At 38.5% G+C, this 14,962-nt stretch overlaps 1 pseudogene; it reads left to right on the plus strand.

Moving 5' to 3' along the window:
* The first annotated feature begins 9,705 nt into the window (after positions 1-9,705).
* LOC119532788 lies at positions 9,706-14,279 on the plus strand (annotated as a pseudogene).
* The last annotated feature ends 683 nt before the right edge of the window (positions 14,280-14,962 follow it).

The raw sequence follows: 14,962 nt of genomic DNA on the forward strand, positions 1-14,962 counted from the left end.
CCCAGTGTTAAATATGCTGGATGTAGACGAAGTCAGTCAGTGACATGAGCTGGATCTTGAAGGATTGGTATGACAATAGGTGGAGAAAACAGTGGAATAATGCCAAGTAAGGGGATCAGAGCAAAGCTGAAAAGGCAGGAAGGTGTGAAATGCATTAACAGTGAGTCTTCTAAACTGAAAAACTGCAATAGTATCTCACTTGCTTCTTGCCTCCATACATGCCCCACTACCTTCTATCTTCAACACAACTGCCAATCCCCCCAAAGTCTTCCCATTATTAAAATGAAACCCAAAGACTTACCATAGCTACCGTGGCTTTGCAGGATCTTGCCCCTGACTACCTCTTTAATTAAATCTCCTATCACTCTTTCCATTACTTTATTCCACTCAAGCCACTTTGGCCTCCTTGCTATTCCACAAATATCTCAAGCATGGTCCTACATCAAGAATCTTGCACCTGCTATACCCAACTGTCTGGAATGCTCCTTCCCCAAGTAGTCATACAGTGCTCTTTCTCAATTATTCAGGCCCCATTCAAATGTCCCCTCCAATAAACTGTCCTTTACCACTCTGTCTAAAATAGCACACATATTCACCTAAATTGCTCTCTCTCCTCCTATTCTTCCTGTTATTTTTCCCTAAATGATGGTTACCAACTGATATAGTGTTACTTTCTTTTGTCTGTTTATTGTCTGAACCCCCACTGGCTTTAAAATTCATGAAAGCAGGGTGCTTGTTTAGATTGCCTGTGTGTGTAGTGCCTACAGCAGTGCCCAGCATGTGGGTCACACACACCTGCATTTGTAGAATGAATAAATGAAGTGAACTGAATGGTTCATTCTAAAATATTATGTGGGAGGTAAATTTTCACAGATAGGTGAGTTTAAATCATCTAAAGACTTTACAAGTAGGATGAGTTTAGACATAGATGAGAAGGAGTTTTTGAAAATCAGGGTTCAAGCCACAGAACACAGCATAGTTACTGGATGCAGTAGGTGTTCACTGAATGCTTTGTGATGATGTTAAGTTGGATGTGAAGCAAAAGGGAGGAATTCATTTTCTGTCCCGTAATAGGGCAAGGAGGATACATTTACCCAGATTATAGGATTGACATTCCTTCCTCCTTGACGGTATAGAACCTGGGAGCCTTCTGATATTTCTGTTTCACAAAGTGTTAGAACTTCCTGCCTGCTCAGGGAGTCTTCTGGGAACCCTATCCTGATGAGATAAGACAGTAACTGGAATGGAGGAGGGGCGAATAAATGGGTTTACTGGCCGGAAGTCACCTATCTATCACTGAGGCAGTCAGCACATGGACCCCATTATAAATGCTCTCTGAAGATGTGTTGTGGGAAGAGATGTGTAATTTCCTTTGGGATGAGCATCAGATTTTCAATGTTATGTTTTCTCACAGATGAGAAGGGCTGCCCTCAGCTGCTTTCAAAGGAAAGCATTTTAAATTGCTTTCATGATCAGAACCATATTGTTGAGCCAATGCATTGCTTACATTTTTTTACTACAAGAATGTGTAACAATTTTGTAGCCACAAAAAGTTAAAATGCATTTTAAAAGAAAGAAAAGCAGGATGCATACATATATATGTATGTATGCATACATATATATTATTATGATAAATATGTTTAAAATCCATTAGAAAAGACGTTAAGTAAACAGCAAGTCATCAACACTGGTCATATTTGAATGATGAGGGCTAATGTTTACTGAATACTTACCGCAGCCAGAAGATTTACCTGAATAACTCATTTACTCTCACAGCAACCTTTTTTTTTAATTCTCTATATTTCTTATTTGTGATGTAGAAAAACAAAATTTATTAACAGGAAATACCAAATTAAAGGTGATGTAGAAAATTTATCTTAAAATCAGAACCTGTTTTATAGACCTCTGCCTTGATGGATAAAATCTACTGTTCATTTCTGGCTTAGACTGAATTTAGAGAACAGTCAACTACATATAACCTTAAGGAATGACCCATACCTTAGAAAGATAACCTGGTGTGTTGACATCTGCAATCTGAATCTTAATTTTCAAAAGAATTCAACTAGAAAAAATAAACCAAGGTGACATGAAGTATGCAATTTGAAGAATAAATTTTAGTGGCAATAGCATTTTTTTTCTTTTTAAAATCAATCTTCGATTATATTTAAATATTTTTCTGTAAAATCACCATTTAAAATTGTCTTTTTTATAGCAGTTTTATTGAAATAAATTCAGATATATTATATCTTTTTGATATTATAATTTTCTGAAAGAGATACTGATCCTAAGTATGTACCTTTCCTTAGTAGGAAAAATTAAACAAGATGTCATGGTGTCAACTGAGACTCTACAATTACAAGCCTTTTAAGAAAGGAATCTATAGAGGAAGGAGTGTATTGGAATCTGTATGTGATGCATATTCTAAGAATTAGTAAATGTAAATTTCGGTTCATACAAGAACCAGTTTAGACACTGATCTAAGGAAAAACACAATTTGGGGTGAGTTGTGATAGTACAACCAAGAGGTATTATGTATTTTATACTGCTGCTGTGTCTTAGTTGCATGTTTTATATGATCTTAAGGATGAGATTAAAGTTTTTTTTTTTTAAGTTTTCTTCCCACAGCTCAATATTATATCTAAAGAAAAATATACATGTATTTTCTTAAATATTTATTCAGAGTTGAAAAATCTATATCTCACTACTCTTCTAGAAATAGTATATCTTTTGTTAGCACTTACTTAATGATGACTATTACTTTCTTTTCTCTTTGCTGTTAATTTCTACAAAGTTGATTAAACTACATGCATAAAATCCACCTAAGAATGAGTATAGAATAAAATCTTACCAAATGAGCTAGGATGTGATGCTTAGAACTGGAGAAAATCAGCTTTGTTTAATTAGGATGGATTCCTCCTTCTCAGATCTTGACAGGATGTGCTTAATTCATAATTATAAATTTAATAGCTTTAACCATGAAATGAAATTACAAACTTAACTATGCATAATAATTCCCAAGTGCCCATTTCTCTTATCACACTTATGAAAGTATATATGTTCAACCTATAAAATTGAAATCTGGCTATGAGAAAAATCAAAGTGCACATAAGGAATGGAACTAAGGCTGAGCCCTGTATCCTGTCTTACTCTAGGTATAAAAATTGTTAATCAATTAACTAATTGGAAAAAAAAGTACCATGCATCTCATAAGGGAAGATTTTCCAAAATAATGTTCCAATATTAAGTTTAGTAACTAAATGAATATATTTAGAAAAATAATATAAACTTTTTATTTTGAAATGCTAATTTTCTTTTCAAATACAAGGGCTTTTTTAAAAATTTTTAATAATAAGTGCCCATTTAAAAATTTCTGGGGGAATTTGAAAAAGAAGTTTGTGCAGAGCATTCCAGTAAAGATTATTAATTTAATTCTTAGTGTACTGGAAAGTCCTTAGTTTATAATGGGGTTACTGAAGAAATAAGAGTCACATTTTGAAAGATCATCATTTGACTAATATATAGGAAAAGGATGGTGGGAGAGGTAGAAGAGTGAGTCTTCACGAGAAAGAATGGTGGCTTAGACTGGGATGGTGCTATAAGGATTGAATGAAGGGGGGTGGATATGACATATATTTTGGAGGTAGAACCAACGGAACTCGCTGATGGGTTTCATGTAGACCATGTGAGTCAACGGAATTACTCAAAGTTGTTTTGTTTGGTTTTAATTGGGCAGTTGAGCGAATGTGATATAATTTGTAGCGTTAAGAAGCCTGAGGAAGGTCAGATTGGGAAAAGATCAAGAGTTCTAATTCTACCTTAAGTTAGAAATACTTGTGAATCATCAAGTAGTCTATTGGATATGAGTTTGAAACTTATAGGAGAGACCAGAGTTGGAGATACGAATCTGTGGTTTGAGATTAATCATATCAGATGCTATTTAAATCCATGGGACTGATTAAACCACCTGTAGGGTGACGAGGAAGAAAAAGGAGAACTCTTGACTTCAGTTATTTGAGGGTTGAGTAAGGAGGAAGCACCTGCTAAGGAGAACAAAAAGGAGTAACCAGTGAAGAAGGAGGAAAAAAAGGAAAGTATAGAATTCCAGTAACCAAGGGAAAAAAGCTTTTCCAGAACAGTTTCATTAAAGTGATTACCTGAACCATACTTTATATCTGTCCATACCTGAAATGTGCCATTTAGAGCAAAAAGATTTAAATAAGAAATAATAAAAAATAATTTTGTAAAGAAAGAAAAAAGAAAATAAAAAGTAGAATCATTTGGGTAATGATTAAAGGGATCTCTAATCCTTTTATTTATTAACCTAATATTTATTAACCAGAGGTCAAGTTTGGGCTTGAAACCTGAGCCCAAGGAGGAGGAAGTCCAGAAAGCTTTTACCGTTTCTGTCAACAGGCCAGGAACTTGAAGAACAAACCTAAAGAAGCCTCCTCTACCTGCACAACAGTATTTGCTTCAGGTCACAGATAGGCCAATGAATGCCAGATTTAACAGCGAGACATCAGAAAAAGACTAACCAAAAAAAAAAAGAAAAAAAAGAAAAAACAGCATATGAGTGAAATGAGAGATGTGCTCTCTGTCTCTCTGCACCAAGCCTCTCAATAACCATAAACATTTGCATGAAGCAATCATTTGCCATCCTATGACCATTTAAGTTAACCCTCTGCCTTAAAAGTAAAAACAGAAAGTTCTCTTATTTGTGAAAAGTGTTTCCTACCAACTGGTAAAAGAAAAGAAAAAAAAAAACCTGTTAGGGACAGTGAATTATATACAAATGAACTTCCTGGATTTTCAGTGCATTGGTGCTAAAGAGTTAGCTTTCCTTATTCTTTTTCATAGTCATTACTTGACATGGAAATCTGTGCCTATGTTATATAGTGAGATGAATTATATAGAATACTAAAGATTTACATTATAGAAAAGGCACATTTTGAATAAAGCTGATTTTATCCAACAATTAAATAAACATATACTGACCACTTGCTGCATTTCATTTGTTGAGTAAGCAATGGGCTAATGAAAGAGCTGAAGACAGCTACTCTTTCAAAGGTGTTCAGAGTCTAGCTGGGAAGGGAACTTGTACATCTTTAATTACTGTTGTATAAATGAATGACTAGAAGAAGAAATGTCTTAACTCATATGAATACTTGGTAGTTTTGCAATTTTTTGAGTTGTTTTGCTTTAATTTCATATTATCAGTGTTTTTACAATTATGATGTGAAGGGAGGAACTTAAAATGTAAAAAATTCTATGAGTCTAACTTTTGGAGGAGGATTTTTTTTAATAAAGTGAAAATCTAGGACAGGAATCAGCAAGGTTTTCTTAATGGAAAGTTTGAAAAGAAAATGTAACTCAGAGGCAGGCCAGTATTTTAATAGCCTTTTCAGATAATTGTGGGGATTATTCTCTGATACTATACAAAAATTCAACAATTGACAATTTATTTATGTTAGTTACAGTGTTCAATCTGAAACTATATCAACGAACTTTTCATATGCTATGCTATAATCCATTTGTCAATCATTCACTTTGAATGGATCTTTTTCTCATGCACAGTTTTATAATATCCTAGACTGGTCATTTGTAAAATATTGGTTCATGAAGCTATGCTGACCTTCCAAAATGATACATGGCATTGCACAACATTAAAAATATATGTATTTTTGTGATTGCTATTGATCTTAACAGAAGAGCCTCTAAGTATTGGGAAGCTGTCAAGTTCATGTAGCGTATAAAAGTTTTCCAAAATTCTAATTTTCCCTTGAAAGCTTGAATTTGTCATTGGCAACACATACGGTCAATAGTTTTCCATGAAGTGACAAGTTCATTTCTTTTCATTTTTGAGAAAATATCTGCCAAATACCCAAGTCAGAATAACCAGAGTTGTCTGACAGTCACTTTTTCAAGTAAAAATGATGTTCTATGAAAAATATGGCTAGTTCAGCTCACAACTCAATCACCCAAGTGTCCTTCCTTAAGATAGCCATCATACTTCAGTGGGCAGGGAAAGTACTTTATGTGTACTTCTCCTTTTATCACACAAAATATTAAAGATTTAATTAAAATTAATATATTTTAGTGCTTCATTGAGGACATTTTTAAGTGACATTGGAATTTTTTTTACTATGAGTATGTGATGGTGAAGAACAAAATGATTATTAGTACAACTTAGTGCTAGTAAAGTTTGGTAAACTAATGAACTATAGAAATGCAGTGTATTATTGTGCTGAGACCTGTTAAAAGTTCTAATCCTTTTTATAATACTAGAAACAATTATAATGGTCCTAATAAAATATAATCTAATATTAAAATAACATGATGATCATGGTTTGCTTCAAAATAACTCAGAGAAGAGGAAGCGGAGGTCATTATAGACAAAATAAGATGAGACAGGAGTTGATAGTTAGCATCCTTCGGTGTTGGTTGCATATGAGTTCATTAGATTAATCCCTTTACTTGTTTATTTTTGAAATGTATGATAATAAAAAGTAGTCATTTGAATTCTTCCAGGGAGTCCATAAACTTCAAGATTTTCCTACTGGGTCCTAATATGGATAATTAAGAGTCATACCTTTCTCACATTTAATTTTGTGGGTTAGACAACTAAAAAATTTTATCTCGTGATTAGTATGGACTGTGTAGGGCAACTCAATGATTTGATATCTCATACTCTTTTCAAGTAGAAATTTTCTTTCACAAATATCATTTAACAGACTTTATCCTTATCTTTAGTCAGAACTCAGAAACCTGGGGAAAAAAAACATGTAATACTCTTTGTAGTTTACCCAAAAAAAAAAACCCCTTTTAATATATATTCAAACTTTTTTCTAGTAATGGATTTTAATTCTAAACTTTACATAAAACTGTATTTTCTTTATTTGAGGAAAGTCAAAATTTTCACAAGTATATCTGTTGAACTGTGTTGTTTCCTCTAACCCAGAAACCTCTTCTGTTCTAAACTTAAGCAAGTAATTCCAATGTGGTTATGTCCAAATGAAGCCCCTTGCCTTTTAAAAACCAGATAATTTACCTATTGAATTTCAGACATTTGAAGCAAAATTTTAAAAGATGATCCCACACCCAAAACAGCACAACATTTTTTATTATTGGAAGATTATTCTCTATGCCTTCTAACCTTTACAGAGAACTGATAGCTAGTTAAAACTATCAATAAAACGAGGTGAGACTGAGAAGGATTAATTTATGCTCTTTAAGAGTATTCTCTGGTTTTTGACCAAAAGGGGGAAGAGAAATTAAACAAAAGAAAGTTTCTGTGGACGAGAGACTTCAAACAGAGTCAAGAGGCCATTCTGTGGGTTATTCTTATGCATTTTGTAGATATCTTTTTTTAGTTGTTAGTGTATTGGAATAGCTAGAAGGAAATACCTGAAACTGTTGTACTGCAACCCAGTAGCCTTGATTCTTGAAGGCAATCGTATAACCATATAGCTTACACAGTGTGACTGTGTGATTGTGAAAACTTTGTGGCTCCCACTCCCTTTATACAGTGTATGGACAGATGAATAGAAAAATGAGGACAAAAAGTAAATGAATAATAGGGAGAGATGGGGGGTTGGGTGTTTTGGGTGTTCTTTTTCACTTTAACTTTTTTTCTTATTCTTTTTTGTGTGTGGTAATGAAAATGTTCAAAAATTGTGGTGATGGATGTACAACTATATGATAATACTGTGAAAAATTGTACACTTTGAATGATTGTATGGTATGTGAATTTATGTCAATAAAATTGCATAAAAAGAGTGTTCTCTGGAGGTATCACAAAGAACTCATGATATTTTATATCTTTTAAATTTAAAGTTTTACTGAAGTGCATAAATAAAAAGTGAACAGGTCTTTATGATTTCCTCATTTCTGTTCCAAATTTTTCCAAAAAATAATAAATAAATAAAGGATAGTTCTTTAGTCTTCTTTAATCTAGAATAGTTCCCCAGACTTTTATTATCTTTTATGACATTGATATTTTTAGAGTTCAGGCCAGTTGTTTTGCAAAATTTCCCTCAATTTGGATTTGTCTGATTGTTTTCTCATGAGTTGTTCCAGTTTGCTAATTCTGCCCTTATACAAAATATTGGAAATGGATTGGCTTCTATAAAGGGGATTTATTGGGCTACAAATTTAAAGTTCTAAGACCATATAAGTGTCCAAACTAAGGTATCAACCAGAGGATACCTTCACTGAAGGAAGGCTGATGGCATCCAGAACTCCTCTGTCAGCTGGGAAGGCACGTGGCTGGCACATGCATACTCGTCCTTTGTTCCCGGGATGCATTTCAAAATGGCTTCCTCCAAAATGTGTCTCTCAGCTTCTCTCTCCCAGCCTCTGTACATTTATGCTTGGGCTTCTGTCTCTCTTCACTTCTCTGTCTTATCTCCTGAGCACCTTTGCTTGTTCTCCCAGGGCATTTCTCTCTAAGTGTCTGGGAGTCCTCTCTTAGCTTCTCCAGGGTGTTAGGTTCGGAGCCGTTCAAGAATCCACACAACGCAGCGAGTCAAAGTTTAAGTATAAAGTTTAAGATTTATTAGAGGAAGAAAGCAGGTGGGAGCCAGCAGAAAAGAAGAAAAAAGATAATGGCTCCCACTCTCTATCTGAGAGCAGCATTTTTTAATGAAAAAAGGAACCCACATTGGGTAGGGTGTCTGCTGTGATGTTCTGTGCCTCGACTGGGTAAGTGCATATCTAGTTTTGGGCTGATTGATAGAATTCTGAGACAATATTCTTTTTAGGAAAGCAGCTGCGTTATCTAGCTAGGGAGAGCAGGCCTTTTTGGTTGTTCTCTTATGGGCATATCTGACCTTGCCTTACCCGCCTTTGAGGTGCCACTGTGGCTGGGGCAGCCTTGAACAGCCTTGAACAGACTTCATTCTTTAGTTTATGGGGCACCTGTTTTCTTGTGAGATAAGCTGTGGGGCCCCTGAGTTAGAAACTCCTTCTACATGTTAGTTTCTTCTTCTGGGATCTAACACAGGGCAAACTCTGGGCTTCCTCTCTTAGCTTAGCTCCAAACATTATCTAGATATCCCTTTTTAGTTGTTAGTGCATTGGAATAGCTAGAAGGAAATACGTGAAGCTGTTGAACTGCAACCCAGTAGCCTTGATGCTTGAAGACGATTGTTGTGGCAGCCCCTGGCCTGAACGAAACAGACCTGCAGACCTTGGTGCACAGCAGTCTGTGTGACCTAGGCAGCTAATGTTTAACCTATTCTCTTTGGAAGCCAGTGAAGAGAAAAAAAAAATGGGAAGTAAGCAGGAGGTGAGAACTCTTGGTCTCACAAAAGAACAAGTATGTTAATCTAGTCTACCTGCTTCCTGCCCCCAAGTGTTATCACTCTTGTGGTTATTTACAAGGCCCCATCCTATAATTCTTTCCTTCCTGCACCACCCCCATGTCACAGGATGCTCTCCCACCCTTAGGAATGTCTTTATCTTAACCCTTATAACTGGTTTACTGTCCTCTTTCAAGCACACAGCCAATTTCCCTGCAAAAGTGGTACACACCCAGCAAGAAAAAAGCCATTTGATTTCTGCCTCCCTGTGAGTATGCCCCAAATAAAGTTCATGTTTCAGAAAATGGTCAGCGTCTTCTTTGGTCTTTTGACTGGCAAAGCCCCCTTGGGCATTGACAATTGGCAGGCCAGCCAGGAGACCAAAGTGGTCCCCACTTCTGCAGGCATGAACCCAGGGAAGGGAGAGACCCTGAGAGGGATACTGGGGTGGCCTGGGACTTTGATGTGGGGAGTACTAGCTACCTTCCTGGATGAATGGGTCCCGCCGAGGGAATATGGAGGTATGTGCACCTCCCTGGTGGAACTAATAGATACCCTGCAGGAGCTCTGGGAATTCAGAAAGAGAAAAGGGGCCACCAGATTGCAGCTGCAGTGGGCTGGCCATTGTTAGAGGCTGTACGTGCCACTACTGAGGAAGCTTTAGCAGCAACGGTGGCCGTAAGCCACCTGGAGAATGAACTAAAACTGGAAAAGGATATGAGGCTGGTGCAAGCTGAGCTGAGGGAGGCTTTGAATGAAAGATTAAAGCAAGTAGATGAAAATTTGGCCACACTTGCATGTCGTTATGCTAAAGTGAAAGGGCACAAGCTGCACAAAATGCAAGTCAGAGGCATTCCAACCTTGCCTGCCTGGGATCCTAAGGTTTGGGACCTTGTGGATTTCTCTTTCAGAGGAAGAGTCACAGTTTGAATGGGAGGTGGAAGAGAAGCATAAGGTCATCCATCCTCTGGTCCGGCACAAAATCAAATCAGAACGGCCAGCAGTCTCTATTGAAGGAGAGGATGGTAAAGCAGAACAGGCACCTGATGAGCTTGTCACATCACGGGAATTCTCCCCAGCGGAATTAAGAGATATTGGAATCGATATTGGCAAAAGCCTAGAGGGCAGTTAGCACACTGGTTGCTACAGCTATGGGATGATGGTGCAAACAGCATTCTGCTCACTGGGCAGGAAATGAGTAAGTTAACTACCATTTCCACTCACCTCTCCCTACACCAGTGATTGTACTTGCTTGGAACTAACATGGAGATTTATTTGCTTTTTCAGTGGCTAGTCAAACAATGTAAAATTATGTGGGGACTTACCCCACACCCTGCTACAGTGGAATAGCTTAGAGGAGCTTCAGGATATACTTTGGGGCTTAGGCATGAAACATTCTATTTATGCTAATGAAACTGTGGGACCAGATGATGTCACTTTCACTCGGGGTTTGTGTGGAACAATTCTGCACATGGCCCCTAATCAATGGTATGGAACTTTAATGCCCCTCCTTAAGCCCCTGATAGGAAAGCCTCTCATGGAAGCTGCCCAAGAGATCGCAGAGTTGGGAGAAGCAGACCATCTGCGGAAAACCAAGGCCAGGGTTAGAGCAACAGGGCGAGTCCCCAGAGGGCACAACGGACCAAATAATAAGCAAACGTGGCCAGATCTCATAGCAGCCGGAACAGAAATAGAGGAAAGTGATGGACAACCAAATGCTGTGGTAGCTAAACTATGGAGTAAATTGCCCAAAGAACAGAGGTTTATTAAGCAGGAAATTAAACCCTCAGAAAAAAAAAGCTGCATTAGGCTATCAGGCGTGTGGTACGTGAACAGAACCCTCCTCTCCACCAGCAGAGGAAGTTTGGGAGGCCCCATTTCCCCTGGATTAGGGGTGGTGCCAAGATCCCCAAATAAGAGCAATTTATGGGGGCACTGGGAATCAGAGGCCACACATTGAATTAACTATTTTTTGATCTCCCACTAATGAACATAGAGTTTTAGCCCTAGGAGACACAAGAGCGGAATGTACCCTAATATATGGGAGGAAACCATGAAGTGGAGGCCCCACACTAACTATTGCTGGTTATAGGGGCCAAGGAGTTAAAGCAACTCAAAAACAGGTTTGAATGCAAATTAGCCAGCTACTTCCCCACACTTACACAGTATATATATCTCCTATTTTGAAATATATACTGGGGATTGATATTCTGCAGACTATCACCTTGCAGACCACTATAGGGGAATTCTGCCTCCGGTGTGGAGTTGTAAAAGCAGTCCTAAGAGGACACACTAAATGGTCACTGGTAAAGGTGCCTCTCCTAGGCGCACAGTTGCCATTTGCCAGTACAAGTTACCTGGAGGGCACCAGGAAATTACAGCTACCATAAAGAAGTTGGAAAGGGTGGGTATTATTATTTCCACCCATTGCCCCTTCAACAGTCCAGTTTGGCCAGTAAAGAAGTTTGATCGCTCTTGGAGAATGACTATTGATTATAGAGTGCTAAATAAGGTAATCCCTCCTTTGTTTGCAGCAGCGCCGAACATTGCCGCAATGCTCCAGGATATTAGCACAAAATTAGGTCTGTTCCATTTGTGTTAGATCTCACTAATGCCTTCTTTAGCATTCCTCTAGATTCTTCCAGTCAACCTGTGTTCACCTTCACGTGAGGAGGACAACAGTGGACTTTCACAGTGTTGCCACAAGGGTATATTCATAGTCCCACTATTTGCCACAGCCTAGCGGCTAGATATTTAACAAAATGGACACCTCCTGATGCTGTCATTATGTTCCATTATATTGATGATATAATGCTAACTAGCAATTCTCTTCCAGACCTAGAAGAGGCTGCTAAAACAGTGGTGACCCATCTTGAGAGTAGAGGATGGGTAATAAACTGAGAAAAAATGCAAGAACCTGGGAGTTCTATCAAATTTTTGGGTGTTGTCTTGTCAGGTAAGACAAGAACTATTCCTTCTGCTGTTATTGATCAAGTACAGAATTACCCTACCCCATGTACCCCCAAACAATTAATGGCTTATTTAGGGCTATTGGGTTATTGGAGGTCTTTTATACCTCACCTAGTGCAAATTCTTAAACCTTTGTATCTGTTAGTTTAAAAGAGAAAACTGTGGGAGTGGGACATTCCCCAACAGGCTGCTTTTGAGAGATCAAAGCATGCTGTGGCACAGGCATAAGCTTTAAGGGGGGTGGACCCTGATGTGCCTTGCGAATTGGATGTGGCCAGTACCAACATTGGCTTTGGGTGGGATTTGTGGCAAAGGCAACAGTCTAAACATGTACCTATTGGATTCTGGTCACAACTATAGAAAGGTGCAGAGCTTCAATATAGTCCTTTAGAGAAGCAATTGTGTGCTGCTTATAATGCCCTATTACAAGTAGAAGGGCTAATTCAAAGATGCCCAGTGACTTTACAAACAGCCATACCTATACAGGGGTGGATCCGTGACACCATAAGCAAGCCACATTCTGGGAGCACTCAGTTCAGCACATTAACAAAGTGGAAAGCTTACCTCCTATAACACAGTGTTTTCAACAAACAGCCCTTTAAGTGTAGTAAAGAGAAAAAGGGTAAATTGTAACTTTTAACAGGAAGTAAGCAGGAGGTGAGAAACTCTCGGTCTCACGAAAGAGCAAGAATATTGATCTAGTCTACCTGCTTCTGGCCCCCAAGTGTTATCACTCTTGTGGTTATTTACAAAGCCCCTTCCTGTAATTCTTTCCTTCCTGCACCACCCCCATGTCACAGGATGCTCTCCCACCCTTAGGAATGTCTTTGAGTTAAACCCATATAACTGGCTTGCTGTTCTCTTTCAAGTGCATGGCCAACTTCCCTGTGAAAGCGGTACCCGCCCAGTGAGAAAAAAGCCATTTGATTTTTGCCTCCCTGTGAGTAAGCCCCAAATAAAGCTCATGTTTCAGAAAATGGTCAGCGTCTTCTTTGGTCTTTTGACTGGCAAAGCCCCCTCGGGCTGTGACAATTGTATAACTATATAGCTTACACTCTGTGACTATGTGACTGTGAAACTTTGTGGCTATAAAAATATAGCCACCGCCTCCCCACCCCGAGCCCACCCTCAGTGCTGCCAACACCAAGCCCCACACCACCCACATCCGCCCAGAGGGCAGCCTCCCCCACAGCCTCCCAGCAGCCAGGCCTGCTGGTGGGGACAAAAAGGTCACCGCAGTGAAAGTCTGGGAACTGTAAAATGGTTCAGTGTAAGAAATGGATATGGTTTCATCAACAGGATGACACCAAGGAAGATGTGTTTGTACACCAGCCTACCATCAACAAGAATAACCCCAGAAAGTCCTTCACAGTATAGGAGATGGAGAGAATGTGGAGTTTCGTGTTGTTGAAGGAGAAAAGGGGGCAGAGACAGCAAATGACACAGGCCCTGGTGGAGTTCCAGTGCAAGGCAGTAAATATGCAGCAGACTATAACCGTTATAGACGCAATTATCAGTAAATTACCAGAATAGTGAGAGTGGCAACAGAAGGAGGGATCAGAGAGTGCTCCCAAAGGCCAGGCCCAACAACTCTGCCCTACTGCAGGTGACAATTCCCACCTTAGTACATGCGGGGGCCCTATGGGCTTGGACCACAGTATTCCAACCGCACTGTACAAGGAGAAGTGCTAGAGGGTGCTGACAGCTGGGGTGGGAGAACAAGGTAGACCAGTGGGGCAGACTGTGTAACAGGGTGATAGACCACGATTCCACAGGGGCCCTCCTTGCCAAAGACAGCCTAGAGAGGATGGCAGTGAAGATGATAAGGAAAATCAAGGAGATGAGACCCAAGGCCAGAAGCCACCTCAATGTCAGTACTGCCCTAACTTCAATTACCAACATAGATGCCCAGAAAACCCTAAACCTCAAGATGGCAAAGAGACAAAAGCAGCAGATCCACCAGCTGAGAATTCGTCTGCTCCTGAAACTGAGCAGGGCCGGGCTGAGTAAACACCGGCTTATCATCTCTAACATCATCCAGTTTGGTCATCTGACAAGAAGTGAATGTGAAATTTCATTAATAGGAAATGAACAACAGACTGGAGCTAGGACCTTAAGGGCTTGCTTTTTCCCCATTGACCAGATAACTAGAACTATCTGCATTATCTATGCAGCATGGGGTTTTTATTATTTTTACCTAAAGACATCTCTTTTTGGTAATGACATTTTTTTTTAAAAAACCTGTTTTTCTCAATACACCTTTAAAGTTTTCTACATTGTTTCTTATCTGGTCAAGTTGAGATTTTTAAGAGCCTCATTTTTAATTTGCAATAAAAGTTTATAACGATTTTTTCAAAAGAAGTCAACAAACTGCAAGTACTTGTTAATACAGGTCTTTAATAATTGTCTTTGTGTTAAAAAAAAGACGAAATTATTTCTTTTTTTCTGCGTGGTTATATTGTCCACTTCATATGTAGTTGTGTTCATTTGTTTCTGTTTGTAATTAATTTTTAACTTTACAAACATTTTTATTAAATATTTTTTGAATATGTAAAACATTTTGCTGGTCAAAAAGCCAAAACTGTACAAAAAGGTAAGCACAGAGAAGTTTCATTTTCATCTTTTCTCCATCCTTCCCATTTAGATAACCATTTTCATGAGTTTCTAGTTTATAATTCCTGTCTCCTTTTTCA

Source organism: Choloepus didactylus, chromosome 4, assembly GCF_015220235.1.
Source record: "Choloepus didactylus isolate mChoDid1 chromosome 4, mChoDid1.pri, whole genome shotgun sequence".
NCBI classification, from domain to species: domain Eukaryota; kingdom Metazoa; phylum Chordata; class Mammalia; order Pilosa; family Megalonychidae; genus Choloepus; species Choloepus didactylus.